Genomic DNA, 6,536 nt, shown 5'->3' with positions numbered 1-6,536 from the left:
CCCCAGCCGTCAATGAGGGCAGTCTTATCCATAAATGAGACAGCATCTCTAACCGTCCAATCAGTTTGAAACTATAACCGTGCATGCCAAAATGCCTTTGTAGTAGCCAATGAGTAATTGCCAGCTTGTTTCAAAATTCATGCCTGCTTGTGACCCTATATAAGACCCCTGCTTCCTCTGTTCGGAGCTCTCGATATCTGCCGCTGAGTTGGTAGGTGCCGTGAGCCAGGACTTGAGTCTGTAATAAACTCCCTTTTGTGTTTGCATCGGCTGTCTTTGGGTTCTTGGAGGCTATGCTCGCTGAGACTGCTGATCTTGGGCACAACAAGAGCCACATTGAAAATTATGCACAGTGGGAAGTAAATCTGCCCCACACATCCTCTCCCTGACTCAAGCAGGAGGCCAACCAGAAAGAGATGTTTACCTGGTGATCTGGGGCAGTGAGTAGTTTTGAGGTTCAGTCGGGCCAGGATGAGGTGGAGACACATTAAGGACTGAGTCACATCTTGCTCCTGAACAGTGACAGCTTACAAGGAAACAATTGTTAGAAAAGCCTGAACATGTATTGCAGATTTTGGGTGGAGGAGCACTACCCTCCCAACCTCACCTACCACCCCCAGGTTACCAAATGGACAAAACAGACCCTATGGACATGATGTTTTGCAACAACACACCTTCCAATGATTCCAATGATTCAGGAAAAAAATGTACTTGGCAGGTGTCAACAATTGACGAATTAGGAGGAAGGTATCCTACTGTTATTTGCACTTTTCCATATACTTGAAGATTTTAAAAATTTAAAAAATGGGGAAGAGGATATTGAAAATTTCTTTAAAATATTATCAGGGGCCTCCCCTGGTGGTGCAGGCAGTTGAGTGCCATGCTGTGAAGCTGTCTGCAGCCTCTGCAGTGCCAGTTCAATCCTGGCCAGCCAGCGAGGGTCCCACATGGCACGGCAGACCTCTCTTGTCTCGGCCGCTGCTCCCCTCAACAGTGTATTTTGTCAGTCTGCCTGTTCTGCCCCTGCTCTGTCTCTGGTGAATCCTCTTATCCTCCCATGCATCTGGCCTGTACCCTGGTTCTTGTATAAATAAATAAATAAATCTTAAAAAAAAATAAAATATTATTAAATCCAGAATAAGGACACCAAATTGGTAATAGTGTTATGTTGATTAAGGGGACAAAGGAATTCATTTTGTTCTTTGTTGTTCTCTGTATTGTCCAGTGATCTACATTAATATGTATTAATGTTCTACATTAATGCTCTTTAAGCGTATAAGATTTTTATTTTTTAAAGTATGTGTACAGACACCTATTTTAAGACCACAGCAAGGACTCTGCTTTCTGCTCCTGTGGCCTTATTCACTGCACCAAATACCCCTCCTGCCCAAGTCCTGGCAAAGTTAAGTTCCCTATAAAGCACATTTCTCAATCATATCACTAGTCCCATAACCCTCTTCTCCAAACACTTTGTGCATATACATGCACACATATACATACATGTGTGCCCACATATACATACTGCCCACATATACATACATCCTCTAAACTACTCTCCTGGAACAAATGACTTCCTTCCCACTGACTGCATTTTTGTGCTAGTGTAGCCAGACACCCTCCATTTTGCAACCTTCTCTAGACTACAAATTTAGTAACAAGCAGAATTAAACTTTTAACTCACTTAAGTGTATTTGCTCCTTGGGATTAACTGTTACATCACTGAATTGCACTCCCCTACTCCCTCTGTTAGGGGAGCTACCATCTTCACACCCTCCCCCACTTTCCCCACCATTTACCTGCAGCCTCCTTGCACTAGCTGCTGGGAATGAGGGGAGTAACTGGGCAGTCAGGTGAAGCTGTATAACTTGGAAGGCAGGTGGGCTAAGAAAAAAGAGAGGACTCTTGCGTCTACAGCACCCTGATTGCTGGGAAGCAGACTTGGAGGAGACACTCGTAGAGACACAAGAGACATGTGAGTAAGAGACCTGTAGGGAAGCTGACAATGGCAACCAATATCTTGTTGTAGTATCTCCTTTTGTTCTAGTTTTCTAGTATCTGCTTCAGAACCCCTTTCCTCTGGTTCCCTGCCAGAAGGTGCCTTAGGCTTGTGATAACCTTTAGGCTTCAGCAGCCTTGCTTCAGGCCAATGTTGTTTGGCTAGGCATTTAGCACAGGGCATGGGTAATTAGGAGTTTAATTGTGGAAAATATCCTTTTTCCTTTTTCTATGCACACTAATTCTCCTAAAGATCTTTCACACTATGAGTCTACTTTGCCTTTGTGTACATGGATGGTGGAATATTTTTAGAGCTTGCAAGGTTAAGGATCCCAGGTATTCCTGGTGGCATACTAACACTTCCTTATGATTAACTGTTAACTTGCTCCACATTATTTCTGTAAGATTTAAGAAAACTGACTGTTATAATGCTAATAAAAATTCTCTGTACCTCTCTGAGTTGATAATGACATCAGAAAAAAACCTGTGTTGATTGCTGAGAAAAGGCCCTGCCATCCATTGCATGAAGACAAACATACTCTAGTGCATAAGACCTTTAATGAAAAGGAACTTTAATGCAATTAGTGTGCAATAATGATAAGAGAAAGAGTATAGTTTCCAGATGAAGCACCCAAAGCTACCCATCCTCTTGTGGGTAAATGCCCAGTAAAAGTAGAGCCACTGAGGCCCAACATCCTGCCACAAGTCTAAGGCACTTTATGGTGCAGACCCATTGGAAAGGGGCAGAAAGAGCCAGGCAAGTCTGGAAGGAAAAGGGGAAAATCAAAGTCCAAGTCAAGATAAAGGTTGCCATTGTCAGCCTCCGCATGGGCCTCTCACCCATGTCTCTGTCTCTTTCAATTGTCTACTTTCATGTCCCCCAAGTCCCTGGTACAAGCCCAAGGCCAAGAAGCAAGCACAACTTTTGCTCATGTCTCTCTGTTCCATGTGCCTCCTCCAGGTCTTCTTATCTCCCTTCTTCAGGCTTTCCTTGATGTTTCTCCACTTCTCCCTTCTTTTCCCAGTCTTTTCTAGCTTCACCTCCCTGCCCAAATCTACCCTTCTTTAGGGTGGGGCAGGGAATCTGGAATCTCCTTTTCCCGTGGAGATTAGCCTATCACAATGCCACCTAGACTCTTGGCACCTCCTCGGATCAGGAAATGCAAAGCCCCCAAATTTCCCTCACATTCATTCTCTCCCTATAAAATCACAGGACTCCTGCAATTTGGGGAGCTCTAAGGTGCTAAGTGGGCTGATGACTCCCTTGAAGGCCATCTCCAAAAACTCCTTTATGAAAAGAGAGTTCTTGAGGCTCAGTTTGGTTTTCTGGGCCCAAAGGAAAGACATAGTTTAGTCTCTGTCAAGGATTCCACCCCATGAGCAACTGTTTCCCCAAAGTTCCAGTAAACATACATACACCTATCCTCTCTGAGTCGCTGTCTTAATCCCCTAGTCTTGTGCACTGGAGTATGTTTTGTCTTGATGCAGCGGATGTCAGAACCTATTTAGAGCAGGAAGGTTTAGGGGTACTCTGCCCTGTAACAACTCTACAGCAGGTCTGTTGTGCCCACGATCAGCAGACTTGGCGAGCATAGCCTCCAAGAACCCAAAGACAACCGATGCAAATACAAAAGGGAGTTTATTACTTACTCGAGTCCAGGCTCACAGCACCTTCCAATGTAGCAGCAGGTATCCAGAGGAAGCAGGGGTCTTTTATAAGGTCAAATCATGCTGGCAGTTACTCATTGGCTACAAGGATGCGTTCTCCAACTTTGCCCAGCTATAATTCTAAGCTGACTGGCCTGGTCGAGATGCAGCTCCAGCCTGCAGCTCCAATTGCAACAAGTTTGCCCTCATTGGTGACCGGAGGGCGAGGGTGGAGTGAGGGTCGAAACTATCTCTGGAATGCAGTTGTCTTTCCTGGGACAGCAAAACCTAAAATTCTAAAATGGCAGTTACACACAAAATGACAAGCAATGGCTAAGAATACTTACGCTTGGTTCCACAAGGTCAAGCAGAAGCACACAGACATTGAAATATAATTATTGCAACAAAAAAAACTGTGTGACTTCCCACCTTCCTTCCCTGTAACTAGAGTGCTGGGGAAGTACACTATTGCTATTGATGCTTTTGCAATGTTTCAACAGACTTGATTTGAATAGAATTTTAGGGACTGTAAGGTCAAAGAGTCTTTTCTATAACTTTATCAAATATTCATATTCAATTCTTCAAGAATGTAACGCAACAATTTCTTTTTTGTGGAGCTCTTCTTAATACTGAGTGGAATCTGTCTCCCTGTTCTAGTCTTAACACTCTAAAGTGCACAGAGTAAATCTGATTCTTCTTCTACACCAACAGTCCTTTTAAAATGATAGAAGATAGGCCTCCCTGATGGTGCAGGGATTAAAGTCTCAGTGCTATCACTAGCCACTGTGGCCTGTGTTCATCAGTGGCCAGTTAACCCAGCCAGTTAACCCACATGGTACAGCAGATCTTCCCCATCTTGCTCACTGCTCCCCTCAGTGTATTTCAGTAGATCTGGCTGTTCTGCACCCCACCCTGTCTCTGGTGAATTCTCTCACCTCCTGCACCTCTGGCCTATGCCCCAGTTCTTGCATGCATAAATAAATAAAGTAAATCTTTAAAAAGATCCCCTTTCAGTGGCACCAGCAAGTTTCTGCATGAGACAGACATTGGTTATCCAAAAAGACAGGATTATTATGAAAAAAGGGAGAGAAGAACAAAGGACACTGTATAGACACAAGCAGACAAAAAAGGCTGCCCCTAAAAGGGACAGGTTTGCTAAGAGAGGTCTGCATAGTCACAGGCGGGCAGGCTTGGGAGGAAGCTGCCTCTGCTGCTTTGCAAAAAGAGGTAAGTGAAGAGAAGCACTGGCAGGGTCACAGGTCACAGGCAAGCAGGAGACTGCTGGCCTGCAAAGGGAGAGTTGGTGGCAAGGAGCTCCTGCATAAGTACAGCTGGGCAGGAGGGCTGCTGCTCCTGCTCCACAAAAGGTTTGCTGAAATGAAACACTTGCATAGTCACAGGTAGGTAGAAGGACTACTGCCCCGTGCCAGTCCAAAAATTACCTTGATATAGTCTTCTCTTCAGGAGGGGCTCATTCCTTTGTGGAGTGGTTCATTTTTTATTGACTTGAATAACTATGTAGAATTTGAAAAGGACCAGAGATTCTACAATGGTCTCCATCTCCATATCCTCACCTGTGGTCTGGTCTGCACCCAGTGACACTCTACACAGCAGTCAGACACCAGCTTGGGTCTGTAGCTCCTTATCTAGAGGTGAGCATCTAAGGATTTTTCATTTCTACAGTTGTTTAAGGACTATGGTAATCACTTCTACTCCTCCTCCAACTCCCGGAATTGCATGAGCCAGGTTTCTGGTCTTCTGGTGCCTCCTTTCCAACTTTTCTACTCTTAACCTCTATCACTGGCTACACTGGCTCATCTCCAATGGACCTCAAGCTTATTTCTCCTCTGACCTTTCATATTCAGCCTAAACATGTGAAATGTTTCCACATTTTACCTACCTGCATCATCGCCACTCTCTGTAGATTCAAAAAATACGGAGACAGAGTCCTGAATCTGAGTCCTGGCTTAGCTATTCCTTTGTTAAGTGATGGTGGAAAAGTTGAATAACCTTTCTCTTATCCTTTCTTTTTTCATCTGAAAAATGAAAATGAAAATAATATTAATGACTCTTACTGTTAAAACAAACTGTTTTTGGTCCAAAGTGGAGAAATCCATGCCAGGTCAGATACCAAGTGCTGGTCTTGGTTTCCCTCAGCCAATAAAAGAAAACAGTTTGAGAAGAAAAGTAGTTTAATTTGTCAACAAATTGATGAGGGCAGCAGACTCATCAAGAATGACTCACCATCATTCTCTTTGGCAGAGGGCAGGTGTATTTATCCAGAGTTACAAAAGAGTCAAATGAGCATGAGTTAGCATATCCATCCCTGTGAGGCAGGTATCTGGAGATTTGGGGAGGTTCAAATTGGTGCCAGCTTGCTAGCAATTTCAGTACCATAGTCTTCAGGATGTTCTTTTTCCTTGGAATATAAGAAAACAGGTTGTTAAACTTAAAGGGTAAATTAATAAACCTTATCTGGAGGGACAAGAGAGAGAGAAGTGCTTCTTTCCCGTTACAGGCCGACCATGACTTACTACCTAACATAATTAGAGTTTCAGCCTCTCCCAAAAGGAAATCTTCAAAAGGAAAATTTCCAGAAGGAAATTTAAACTAACCAATCAAGAATGTCCTACTGGGGCCTCCCCGGTGGCGCAGCGGTTGAGCGCTGGGTTGCGAAGCTGCCCGCGGCCTCTACATCGCCGGTTCGATCCCCAGCTGCTCCCCGGCCACCAGAGGAGGGTCCCACATGGCGCACAGACCTCTCCTGCCGCCCGCTGCTCCCCTCAGCAGTGTACTTCGGTCCTTCTGCCTGCTCTGCTCCCCGCTCTGGCTCTGGTGAATTCTCTCACCCTCCCGCACTTCTGACTGTACCCAGTACATGTATAAACAAAACA

At 44.6% G+C, this 6,536-nt stretch overlaps 1 long non-coding RNA gene across 1 annotated transcript; it reads right to left on the bottom strand.

Annotated features, from left to right (window-relative positions):
- Positions 1–438: 438 nt before the first annotated feature.
- LOC129145420 (uncharacterized) lies at positions 439–5,663 on the bottom strand. Its single transcript, XR_008550955.1, has 3 exons — positions 5,543–5,663; positions 3,646–3,938; positions 439–526 (listed from the first exon to the last, which is right to left on the bottom strand). It is a non-coding gene; the product is annotated as an uncharacterized LOC129145420 (long non-coding RNA).
- Between the last annotated feature and the right edge of the window lie 873 nt (positions 5,664–6,536).

Source organism: Talpa occidentalis, unplaced genomic scaffold (assembly GCF_014898055.3).
Source record: "Talpa occidentalis isolate TD23 unplaced genomic scaffold, MPIMG_talOcc4v2.1 talOcc4.11, whole genome shotgun sequence".
NCBI classification, from domain to species: Eukaryota; Metazoa; Chordata; class Mammalia; order Eulipotyphla; family Talpidae; genus Talpa; species Talpa occidentalis.
This window is presented reverse-complemented; position numbering and strand designations above follow the sequence as displayed.